We start from the raw sequence: 13980 nt of genomic DNA, 5'->3' as shown, positions 1-13980 counted from the left end.
GCTAAGACATCAACTGTTTCATTGCCCAGTATTCCACAATGGCTTTTGACCCATATTAGATGTATTGTTTTGAAATCTTTATTTAATTCTTCAACTTTTTGTAATATTTCTAAGATGATATAATTTATTTTAGATGTAGATTGAAGGTGCTTAATTTTTTGCAAAGCACTTTTACTGTCAGAGAAAATATAAATTTTCTTGTTTGGAAGATGTTGGCAGTATTTTAAGGCTTCTAATATGCCTATTAATTCAGCTGAGTATATGCTACTATTTGCGTTTAATTTAAACATCTTACTCTCATTTTTTTGAGGATCGTATATTGCACATGCTGTTCCTTTAGTACTTTTGGAAGCATCGGTGTAGATTTGATAAGCATTTGATGATAGTTCTTTAATATCAGCTTTAAACATCACATCTCTAATACATGTTGGATAATTGGAATAATCTCTTAGGAAGTTTATTTTTAAATTTTTTAATTGTACTGTATTAAAAATATAATTTAAATTAATTGGGGTTGTATGTAAAGTTTCTTTATATTCTGCCAGTTCTCTATAACATTCAGCAATACAGGGAGATTTCTTTTTTTTTCCAATAACCTTTTATTAAATCATTTATCGAAAGCCAATGAATTTTATTAATTATTTCTGATTCTTTATGTGATAAATTTACTAAGAATTGACTACACAGTTTATTTCTTCTTAACCTTAATGGCATCTCTGCGCACTCCACATGTAGATTGTTTATTGGAGTAGATTTTAAAGCACCTATGCAAAGTCTTAAACATTTATTGACAACATTTTCAATTTTTTGTAGATGAACATTTGCTGCATCTGCATAGAAAATAGATCCGTAGTCTATTATTGATCTAATATAGGATCTATACATCAGTAAGGAAATATTAGGATCAGCTCCCCATTTAGAATGTGAAATGGTTCTCAACACGTTCACTCCCCTTTCTGCTTTCTTAACTGTGTTTTCTATATGTTCCTTCCATAAGAGTTTCTGATCCAAAATCACCCCAAGATATTTTATTGATTTTTTAACCGGAAATTTAATACCATCTATTACTTCTATTTCCTTTGGAATGCCTTTCCTACGTTTGGTAAATATACATGCTTGTGTTTTTTTATTTGAAAGGGACATACCATTTTTAAACGCCCAATTTCTAATTGCAGTGTAACTCTGTTTTCTCTGTATTTATTTCTGTTTCTTCTTCTTCTTCTTCTTCTACGGCACTACAGCCCAAATTGAGCCTTGGCCTCCGTTATTTTTTGCCTCCACCCTTGCCTGTCTGTGGCTGCTCTTCTCCATACACGGACTCCTAAAAGGGCTTGTGCGTCGCTGTTTACTGTGTCTTCCCAGCGCTTTCGTGGCTTCCCAACCGGTCTCTTTCCTTGCATTCTAGCATTCAGTGCTCGTTTTGGTAACCTATCCTCTCCCATTCTTATCACATGTCCGGCCAATTGCAATCTTTGTAATCTAATTTATTTATTTACAATTATTTATATAACACTTTTTTTCTGTTTGGTCACTATAAATTACCAAATCGTCTGCAAATTGTAATATTTTAGTATCTGTTACCGATTTTTCCAAATCATATGTATATATTAGGTATAAAATTGGACTTAATATTCCTCCTTGTAGTAATCCGTCTTGAGCTATTTGTGGTCGTAAGCGTTCGTTGTTAATTTGAAGATATAATTTTCTATTACTATACAACTTGATTATTTTTGTGTTAAAAGACTCTGGTAATCCAACTTCAATCATTTTATTATACAATATGTTGAGGTTAACATTATCGTATGCACTTTCAATATCTATAAATAGAGATGTAACTGATTTATTGTTAGTGAAGGATAAATTAATATCTGTTATTATATGACTTAGATTTTCTGTAATAGAATAACCTTTTCTGAAGCCGAATTGGGTCATTGACATGTTTTTATTAAGTTCTAGCCACTTCTCCAATCTGATTTTAACCATTCTTTTAAAAATTTTAGCAATACAAGATCCCAAAGAGATACCTCTATATGAATCTGGTGATTCAGGACTTCGATCTGGTTTTAGAAAAGGAACAACTAAGAATTCTTTCCAACTAGAGGGGTAACTTTCAGTTATCCATATATCATTGTATATTGCCAAGATCATCTCCTTTGCAGCCATCCCTAACTTATTTAGCATAACATAGTGTATATTATCTATTCCAGGAGCTGTATTTTTAGTTGTTTTAATGGATGACTCTAATTCGTCCACAGAAATTTTTTTAGTTAGACTGTGTCTTTCTGTATTTACTGGATACAATATATTTTGTCTCGGACCTGGCGGTGCAATTTTATTAAAGAAAGTTGTTGTCCATTCCCCTTCTATTGTTGAATTTATTGGTGGTTTGTACACATTATTTAGCTTTTTAACCTGTCCCCAAATATTTTTAATATCTGTTTTTCTGTTTAAAGACATGCAAAATTCTTTCCACGTTTTCTTTTTATTCTGTTGTATAATTTTTTTCGTTTGGGCTACACATTTATTATAATTAATGTAGTTTTCCATTGTTCCTTTTTTCTTGTACCGTCTTAATGCTACCTTTTGTTCTTCGACTGCCCTACTACATTCCTGATTCCACCAATGTTTATTAAATTTTGGATTAATCGATTTTCGCTTCTCTGGTATACTGATTGCATTGACCTCATTTAGTTTAGTAATAAAATCTGTATATCTGTGACTGCCTTTATGAGTTTGTGCATATTGTTCCATATAGTAGGAAAAAATCTCCCAATCTGCTTTATCAACATTCCATTTTTTTCCAATTAGTTTTACAATCTATATTACTTACACTAACGTTTATATTCATTTTCATACAAATTACATAATGATCTGAGCCTAGTGTTGTATCGTCTACATCCCATTCAAATAAATGAGCAATATCGGTTGTACAAAAGGTAATATATATAGCTGATTTATTAAAAAATCCCGGCCTTGGTAATACCGTTTCTTTACCAGTATTTAAATATACAGTACCACTCTCATCGCATGCTTCTAATAGATTTTTACCCGCTCGATCCGTAGTACTACAACCCCAAGCAATATTGTGACTATTAAAGTCTCCACCAACTAAAAATGGTTTTTTTAAACTATTAAAAAAAATTTTCCAATCATTTTTAGATATAGATAACCCTGGTTTTACATAAATAGAGTATATATTTATCTTTTTTCCTAAATTTAAGTGAATGGTTACCTGTTTGCACATTACATTATTGATTTTATGAAATGCTGGAGCTGGAGAAAAACCTATACCTCCTTTTAGCAGTACAGCCACTCCTCCATATCCATCACCTCTATCTTCTCGAAAAATATTATACCCTGTGAATTTAATATTTATGTTGTTTAAACCAGGTTTCTGAAAAAAGCATACAGATATATTCTTGTCAAAAAGATATTTCTCTAAAGTACCTTTATTTGATAATACTGATCTACCATTCCATTGTAGGAAATTTATATTCGCCATTTCTAGTAAGAATTTTCTCTATACTATTTTTTAAAACTAACAATGTATTTGCTTCTAAAGATTGATTTAAATTATTGAGAATAGTTGTAAAGCATTCCAAAATATTATCACACATATTTTTTAGAATAGAATAGAATAGAAATATGCTTTATTGCCATGAAAAATTTTACAATTTTATCGACAAAGCTTATAAATAGTAAAAAAAAACAAAACAGTAACAATCCAATTTACTAAAATTACATAAATCGTCAATAAGTTAAATAAAATAAATAAATAAATCGAAGTTAAAACAGAAATAATCAATTGCAAAAATTTAAATAAATTCCAAATCCATAGTCTACCTAATAATTAATAAAAAAGGTTTAAAAGTTAAAAAGTTAAGCTGCTGCATATGACACCCAAATATAGATAAAAAAATAATAAAAATACTACTTGTGCAAAGGGTACTGTAATTTCTTAGTTATTGACTAAAATAATCTTCTACTGAATAATATGGTCTTTCAGACAGGTAGGCTTTTGTCAGTTTACGGAATTTGGGAAAAGATGGTGCAGATTTTAGTTGTAGGGGGAGATGATTGTACATTTTTTTGCGGAATATAATATCGATTTCTTTACTAACTCCGAGGACGGGGTCGGCAAATAGACGTCAAACGTAGAATTTCTCGTGAAGTAGTGATGATTAGGTCTTGGTGGAAAGACATGTAGATGTTTACGAATTAAGCAAACAGTTTCTAAAATATACAAAGATGGAAGGGTTAAAATTCCGTGATCTTTGAAGTAACTTCTGCAGTGTGTTGTTCTTCTGAGGCCAAACAGATATCTTATAGCTCTTTTTTGTAATTTGAAAATAACATCGAATTGGGCAGCTGTACCAGAACCCCAAAAAGGAAGACCATAACGAAGATGTGACTCGAACAAAGAAAAATATGTTATTTGGAAGATGCTAAATTGAGTTCATTCGAAACAGATCTTATAGCATAGTAGGCTGAAGAGAGTTTCTTCCGTAACAAATCGATATGGAGGGACCATTTAAGGTTGCTGTCTAAAAAAATGCCAAGAAATTTTACAGAATCAACGGTACTGATCTGGCTGTTATTAAGAGGTAAGGGTTGAAGAGCTACTTTATCTATGCTACTGTTTTATCTACGTTAAACGAGAGTAAATTTGAGTCAGACCAGGTTTTTATTGTAAGTAGATCAGAAGTTATAGTAGCATGAAGAGTTGCAATATTTGAGTTGCTCCAAGTGATACTGGTATCATCAGCAAAAAGAAAGATGTTTCCATCGATTTTTAAATTAGTGATGTCATTAATAAAGATAAGGAAAACTAGAGGACCCAATACTGAACCTTGAGGTACCCCACATACAATGTTTTTGAGACTAGAGTCTTTATCATTTGCTCTAACTAGTTGTTTCCTATCTTCCAAGTAAGATTGGAACCAATCTAAAGAAATGCCTCGAATTCCGTAGAAATTTAGTTTTTTTTTATCAAAATGTTGTGATTTACACAATCAAAAGCTTTGGCATAGTCACAAAAAACGGTGGCAGTGTAAAGATTATTGTTCAGTGCTTGATAAACCTCATGTAGTACAGAAAACATGGCACCAGTGGTGCATTTATTATTTAAAAAGCCGAACTGATTTTGTGATAAAATGTTGTTTTCAACTAGAAAGGACATAAGTCGGGCTTTTATGAGTCTCTCAATAATTTTGGAGAGTACCGGTAGTAGTGCAATAGGTCTATAATTGCAGGTATTAGATATTTCACCACCCTTATGAAGAGGAATAATGATGGCTGTCTTCAGGCACTCTGGAAATTTACCTTTCTCAAAAGAATCATTAATTAGTGAGATGAGGACTTCTAAAACATTTTCTGGAAGATTAGAAAAAATTTTGATCGATAGACCATCAGTACTACAGGAAGATTTGCTTTTGATACTATTAATTGTTTGGATTAGTTCAGATTTAACGACTGGTTTTATAAAGAATGAATTCGAGACCTTTCTTGAATTAGGGAGATATGAAATGGGATCTTGTTGTGGCAAAATAGTTGATGTAATATTTTTACTCACATTAACAAAGTATTCATTTAGATTTTCAGGGTCTGGAAGGGAAAATGTTTGAGCAGTGTGGGTTTTATTTCGAAGATCGTTTATTATGGACCAAGTTTCTTTTGCAACACTTTTGGAGCTTCCCAGACGGTTCTGGTAGTAGACTTTTTTAGCTGATTTTATAAGTTTAAGATAGGTTGCCCTGTACTTGGTGATATATTCAGTGATAGAGACGTTGGTAGTAAATTTCTTGATGTAGAGAAGAGAAGGCATATTCTTGGAAGATATTCGGATATCTTTAGTAGTCCAGGGTTTGTGATATTTTGGCTTAATTGCAATTAAAGGAAATGCTTTATTGAAGATACAGATAAGCTTATCTAAGAATTCACTGAAATTATTATTCACGTCCATGGCAGAAAAGCGCCACTCAGAGGTTAAGCATAAATTTTGGAATTTACGAAAGTTCCGGGTGGAAAAAATCCTGCCTAAACGTCGGGTTTTCGAGGAGGGTTTGCTGGAGATATTATACTTCGTATAAACTGCTTCATGATCAGATAGTCCAGCATTAATAATTGTAGAGTGGACATCAAGTGGTGAGAAATCTGAGACTGTATAATCAATTATGGTAGATGAAGTTTTTGTAATCCTTGTAGGAGAATCAACGTGCATTGTTAGACCATACGATTCAAATATGTTGACCAAGGATATTCATGTAGCACAAGCAGCAGCATAATCAATGTTAAAGTCCCCGCATAAAATTTTTCTACTTTTATGGGGCAGGTCATCTAACAAATTTAGCAGGTTCTGAAAAAATAGTTCCACGGAAGAAGCAGGTGATCTATAAATGCAAATAATATAAAGATTAAGATTCTTATTGTAAACTAAGGAAAACTCAAAGGAGGCTTCACTTAACAGAAAGTCATATTTTGTTACCAAAGAAAAATCATTACTCGTAGACAAAATTAGCGTCCTCCCATAAGCTGAGCTTGGACGATCATACCTAGCAATTGTGGTGTATTTATCTACAAACAAAGGCTCGTTGACTTCAAGCCAGTGCTCTGTAACCGCAACTACCGGGGGAAACCCTAATTCCTCTAGGAACAAAAACAATTCATCAGTTTTGTATCTTATAGAACGAATGTTAATCAGAACCATGCTAAAGTTGTTATCACTAAAACAATTTGAGGATTCTAGTCACTCAGAACACGTCGTGATGTTTAAAAATTTCGTTTTGGAGAGGCAGCGGAATAGTAATTTCGGTGACATTCCCTTGATTTTTGCAGGTGGATAATTCTTTCAGAAGTGAGAAAGGACCTATAAGCATTAAGATCAGCTTCCACCTCATCTGGACCAATTCCATAGGCATTGTTGAAGTCTAGCAGAATTTGTCGTAGATCTTCTGTCTTAGTGGGAAGTCCCTCGGAAGCCAAAAAGAGTTTAACGCTTGTGTTGGTAAATCCATCGTAAAACACTGAAGCTGGTTGGTCATGTAGATAAGAAAGATGAAGTTTAATGGCTTTTAAGATATCCGGTTCCCTTAATCTGGCTAGAAGATATCGACTATTAGAGTTATTGGTTAATCGAACTCTTGGTGGGGTCAAAGGATCCAGATTTATCGATGGTTCTAAAGTATCCTTCTTAACGAAATTTATTGGCGAATGGAACGGATTCTTAGATTTACAAACTTCGATGGCTTGCTTGTCTGTACGTATGTTTGTGTTTTCTACTTCATCTTTGTTCTTGCGAGAATTGGTAATTGGATTTTCCAAGGTGACAGGGCTTCTGAGATTCTTCGGATTCTTATGTGACTGAGATGAAAGCGTTGGTTCAGAATAGGAAGATTCTATAGACCATTTAATGTTAACACCATGTGGCCAAATTTCCTTATTAAATAATAAGTTAATAGATGTTTTAGATTTTATACCTATTTTGAACGAAGAGCCAGTTGTTGTGTCGGCATCTTTAAGAAGTTTATTTATCTGTAAATTAGATGAAATATTATGATACTGTGGTACATTATGAAAATTACTATAGACTGTTTGTGATTGTGGTTTCGGTTTACTTAGTATTTCTTTACGTTGTTCAAGCGTTTCCGTGTCGTTTGTTATCGAATTAACACTTTCTGTTCTTCTACGTTTTGTTATTGTATAATGATTCGATGTTTGACTATTTTTTTCTGCCGATGAGAAATTTTTTTGATATTTTGTTTTAGCCTCATAATAAGATATTTTTTCTACGTTCATTATATTTTTAATACTCTTTTGTTTTTCTCTTTCTGGACACTCAGCCCTTATATCTGTTGCGGAATGATTCCCGTTACATAATATGCATTTTACTGACTCTTTATCTAAACATTTTAAACTCTCATGTTCTCCAGCACAAAACCTACACCTGTCTGTTCCTCTACACTGAAAATTAACGTGTCCGTACCGTAAACATTTCAAACATTGAATTAATCTCGGTTGATACGTTTCTACTTCGTACACTAATTTTTCTATAACTACCTGATGTGGCACTATTTGCCCTTTAAATGTAACAATTATGGTAGATGTAGGTACAAAATCTGCATTTCCTTCTGAATTTATAACCTTTCTATTTATTCTTTTGACATCTATAACATCAAAATTATATCCGTATCTTGGTTTAATTAATGATTTCAATTCTTTTGTATCTAAATCTTTATCTACCAACTTAATTACGCCCTTTTTTTGAATAAGAAAATTTGGTAAATACGCATTATAATTTTTAATAGCTAAATTTTCTGACAATATTAATTTATTTGCACTTGCTAACGAATTTAGTTCTACCTTAACTTTATTTCTACCTATAACGGTTATTTGTTTAATATTATTTTGAATCTCCGGAACCGAATTAATTATAATTTTTGCTGTCCCAATCCGATAAAATTTTCCAATGTTGGCTAGACTATTTTCAATATAGACATAATAAGGTCCATTATCAGTTGCAGTATACAAGTTTTTGTTTGCGTTATTAATTACCTGACTATTATTTACGCTCGGAGTGGTATTTACCTCACCTAACTGACTGTTATTTGTAAAATTAAATCTTTTTGATATTACTGTATTTTGATTAGAAATATTATTTTGACTTACCGAAGCCTCTGAATATTTATTTTTATCATGATTTTCCGTTACCTGCGTATTTTTCTGAATACTACCTAATCCGGGTGTTTCCAATTCTGTTTCCATAATCTCGCCTTCGTTGTTGAATTTTACATTTTTTCCTCGATCTGGTGGTTGAGGAGGTATATCGTTATCCATATTATTATTGTCCATTAATGACCATAAAAAACCTGTATAATTTCACTCACTCGATACACGACCGATTCGTTTGAAATTTTAACACTGAATGATGTACATAGTTAGACCTTTCAAAAAATGATAATAAAAAGTTCTAGCCTGAAAATTAAGCGACTTATGATCAAAAAAAGGTCGGTACCTGCCCTTCTCTATGAAAAAATCAGTGAAAACAACCCCCTAACTACCCTCCTAATTAAAAATTGGTCTTTATCTTTATGTAATTCCTTTTATATCTGTATTATCAAGATACCCAACAAGTTTGACTTATTTAAAAGACCTAATTTTAGGAAAATTGGAGTTTAAAGAAAAATTAATTTTTTGCAATTTCCCATTTTTCACCTTTTATTTCAAAATATCTCCGAAAATACTGGAGATACGAAAAAAATTATGGATTACTAAATTGTAGATTTTTTAATAACTAAAATTTCTTTGTGCATAGATTTTCATTACAGTGAACAGTTAGCGAGATATAGCTGTTTAAATCCTCTATTTACGAGCAAACACCCCCATATTCGAGCCTTTTAAACCCATCCTAATTAAAAACTAAGGGATCTTACAGAATTTAGTTGACACAGTCTTATAACTCTTCAAAAATTCTACAAAGTCATTTTTGAAAAAACTTTTTATCACCAAAAATGAAGGAGCTATGTTTATATAACGAATTTTTTTTCGACAAATTCGAATAGTCCGCTTATGGACAATTTTCAATGTATGTATAAACCGGTTCGTATACTGGAAGATGAGTAAAAAACTATTTGTATTTGTATTTGTACATATTTGTAAATTCGTTTTTTTGTGTAAATAAATTTTTTTGTAATTCTTCATTTCTACTTTTTTTCTGTATAGATCTATTAAAATATCTACTTATTAAAACTGTAATGTTATTAAGGGTGGTTTTTAAGGGTTGAAATATTCTGATATTATATCCTAAAGTATAAAACAATCATTATTTAACCAATCAAAACCAAATTTTACCCATATTAAAGTTTACAATAATTTTATATAATTTTTGACAATAAGGGGTAGTTTACACCCCTAAAAATAATCAACGCCCTTAAGCATGATATAGAATATGAAGTACAGGGTGAGATGATCCTAATCCCAATTTTTTTTGTAAATCGATGCAAGCCGAAATTATTCTTTTAGGATAAGTAAATTTTTTATATATAGCTCCAACAAGGGTGGTTTTAAGGGTTTAAATATTATGATAGTATATCTTGAAGCATAAAACAATCATTATGTAACTAATAAGAACCAAATGTTGACAATATTAAAGTTTAAAATGTTATTTTATAATTTTTTACAATTAGGGGTACTTTTCACCCTTAAAAAAACAAAAGCGTACAACGGCTCAATATAGAAAATGAACTAGAGGGTGTAATGAGCATAATCCCAAATGTTTGTACAAATCGATGCTGGACGAAAAAATTGTGAGGTTTTGCCTTTTTTTCAGCTTCATTTCCTCGACTAATAGATTTCTGGAAGTGAAGAGGTTCGAACGTCTAGGAGAAATTATAACACAAAAACCAAAAATATAGAAGTTAAAACCCAAAATAGAACAAATGTTTTTATGCATTAAGTAGATAAATAAAATTAAGAAATAAAAAATGCACATCAAGAGCTGAAAATTAAGAATATACAGAAAGGTTATCATTAGGCCTATAGTAACTTATGCATCCGAGACAAGGACATTAATTAAGAAAAAACAAGAAATGGTGCAGGGAACAAAGGGAACAAAGTTTTGGGAACAAAATGTACTACAAAAAATATTTGGAGTAAAAATAGAGAATAGCGTTTGGATCAGAAGGACAAATGAAGATCTGAGAAAGTTATATGGGGAGCCCAGCATAGTAGCAGTAAGAAGAACCCAACGACTAACATAGCTAGGACACATACAAAGGATGTCACAGGGCAGACTACTGAAAATGCTACTGTGAACTACAATAGGAGGATGTCAGAGAAGAGTCGACCCAGAACAAACTGGAAAATAGATACAGAAGATGATCATCAATCAAACCATGGACCTACTATAGCCCGATCAAGGAACACAAAATTTTACGAAAACCTCCAAAAAAATAAAGGAAGGATGAAAATTTGGCAATAGGTAGTTGAAATTGTCTATTATTATATAAGAAAAAGTTTACAATTCTACATTCCCTTCATTTTACAAAAATTGGGAAATACGGGGTGAAAAATATTTTCTCGTGAGTGAAAAAATGCGTTCAAAATAGGCCCGGAATTAGATAAAATGGCTAATTCTAAGCAACTTTTGTTCTTGAGAGTTTTTTCACTAAGTCAATACTTTTCGAGTTATTTGCGAGTGAATATGTTCATTTTTAACAAAAAAAAAAACATGTTTATGGACGGTTTTTCGCAGATAACTCAAATAGTAAGTACTCTAGCGAAAAATATAACTTATAAAAAATTGAAAAAAATGGTGTACGCGTGAGGTCTGCAGACCCAGTATAAGTAGAGTTGTAGCTAATGAAAAGTAGGTTCTTCTTCGTCAAATTCCAAATCGAATATTTCAAAGTGAAATAACCAAAAACAGAGCACTCGGGGAAAATTCATTAAAACTTTTTTAAAGTGTTTAAAAAAGGTTTATTTTTGTTTTAAAAAAAAAATTATAACATTAAAAATAAGTGAGTTACGCTCAAAATATTGTTGGTCCCTTTTATTTTTTGGTACAATAATCGCGAAAATCACCCCCTAATTAGCTTCCCAAATAAAATTAATCGTAACCGCTTCACAAGTTACTTTACTTATGTATTGTTTATATTATCTATAAATTTCATTGGGTTAAAGTGCTCAGTTTTGAAAAAAAATGGGTTTAAAATAAAACATTTTTTTTTAATTTTGAAAAAAAAAATGGAATTGTTCATGGAATTAACTTAAAAATTATTAGTAATACCAAAAACCTTAAAGAATAATAAAATGTACGTTTTGCTTTTCTGAATATTTTTCCTTTTTTGTTTTCTTGTTATACTAAAATTGATTATGCTATGGCTGTTCAAAATTTGCCTAAACTCGTGATTAGTTATTCGTTCAAGCCATTTTAACTACAGCTTTTTCAAAAATAAGCACTTTGAACCGATGAAACTTACATATATAAATAATATACAAGCAAAGTAACTTGTGAAGTGGCAATGATAAAATTTATTTGTGATGCTAATTAGGGGGTGATTTTCGCGATTTTTTTACCAAAAAATAAAAGGGACCAACAATATTTTGACCGTAACTCATTTACTTTTAAAGTTACAAGTTTTTTTAAAAAACAAAAATAATCCTTTTTTTAAACACTTTAAAAAAGTTGAAATGAATTTTCCCGAAAAGTGCTCCGTTTTTGGGTTATTTCACATTGAAATATTCGATTTGGAATTTTATGAAGAAGAACCTACTTTTCATTAGCTACAACTGTGCTTGTACTGGGTCTACAGACCTCAAGCATACACCATTTTTTCAGTTTTTTATAAGCTATATTTTTGCTAAGAATATTTTTTTCGCTGAAATACTTACTTCTTGAGTTATATCCGAAAACCGTCCAAAAACATGTTTTTTTCTGTTAAAAATGAACATATTAACTTGCAAATAACTCGAAAAGTATTGACTCAGGGAAAAGTTGCTTAGAATTTGATCCAATTCCGGACTTATTTTTAATGCATATTTTTCACTTTCGAGAGGGGGGTATTCCCCTCCATTTTTATAAAATGGAGGGTATGTAGAATTGTAAACTTTTTCTTATATAATATAGTATAGTATAGTTGATCCAAAAGATGGCATAACCCAGACATCCAAAGTGAAAGTTATCCTTCAACACCAAATTGATCTATATGGTCCACACAGTGTCCAGAAAAAAGTCACACCATTTTGAGCGTCGGGTTTGGGGGGGAGAGGGGAGAGAAATCGGTAAATTCGTAGTTTTTTAAGTTTTTCGCCAATATTTCTAAAACTAAGCGGTTAAGCATGAATAACTCTCTATACAAAATTGTTCTACATTAAATTTGAAATAAAAAAGGCCCTATGCATAATCTTTCTAAAATGAATGGTTCCAAAGTTACGGAGGTAGTATAGTATACCTGGTCCAAAAAAAGACCTAACCCAAACATCTAAAGTAAAAGTTTTCCTTCAACACCAAAATGTTCTATATGGTCCACATATTGTTCAGTAAAAAGTTACACCATTTTGAGCGTCCGGTTTGGGAGGGAGATGGGAGAGAAGCCGGTAAATTAGTAGTTTTTTTAGGTTTTTCGTCAATATTTCTAAAACTTTGCTTTAGCGTAAACAATGTTATATACAAAATGGTCTACATGAAATTTAAAACAAAAAATGTTCTATACATAATTGTTATAAAATCAACGGTTCCAGAGTTACGGAGGGTGAAAAGTCGAGGTTTTCGATACTTTTTATATTTTTTGGGCAATGTTTATATAACTACACCAAAAACCCAGACATCCAAAGTGAAAGTTATCCTCCAACACCAAATTGTTCTATATGGTCCACATAATGTTCAGAAAAAAGTCACACCATTTTGAGCGTCGGGTTTGGGGGGGATAGGGGGGAGAAATCGGTAAATATAAAAAGTATCGAAATCCTCCACTTTTCACCCTCCGTAACTCTGGAACCGTTGATTTTATAACAATTATGTATAGAACCTTTTTTATTTTAAATTTTATGTAGAACATTTTTCTATAGAACATTCCTTACGCTAAAGCATAGTTTTAGAAATATTGACGAAAAACGTAAAAAAACTACTAATTTACCGACTTCTCCCCCATCTCCCCCCCCCCCCCCAAACCGGACGCTCAAAATGGTGTAACTTTTTACTGAACAATATGTGGACCATATAGAACAATTTGGTGTTGAAGGAAAACTTTTACTTTGGATGTCTGGGTTAGGCCTTTTTTTGGACCAATTATACTATACTACCTCCGTAACTTTGGAACCCTTCATTTTAGAAGGGTTATGCATAGGGCCTTTTTTATTTCAAATTTAATGTAGAACAATTTTGTGTAGAAGGTTGTTCATGCTAAACCGCTTAGTTTTAGAAATATTGACGAAAAACGTAAAAAACTACGAATTTTCTCCCCCCCCCCCCCCCCCTCCAACCCG

General features: G+C 31.8%; 1 protein-coding gene across 1 annotated transcript in view; it reads right to left on the bottom strand.

Moving 5' to 3' along the window:
• LOC114330762 (TBC1 domain family member 1) overlaps positions 1–13980 on the bottom strand; it is a 537565-nt gene that overhangs the window by 522250 nt on the left and 1335 nt on the right. The window lies entirely within an intron of this gene.

The sequence above is a fragment of the Diabrotica virgifera genome, chromosome 4 (genome assembly GCF_917563875.1).
Source record: "Diabrotica virgifera virgifera chromosome 4, PGI_DIABVI_V3a".
NCBI lineage: Eukaryota > Metazoa > Arthropoda > Insecta > Coleoptera > Chrysomelidae > Diabrotica > Diabrotica virgifera.
The sequence above is the reverse complement of the archived record's forward strand: the minus strand, read 5'-3'. Positions and strand labels throughout refer to the sequence as shown.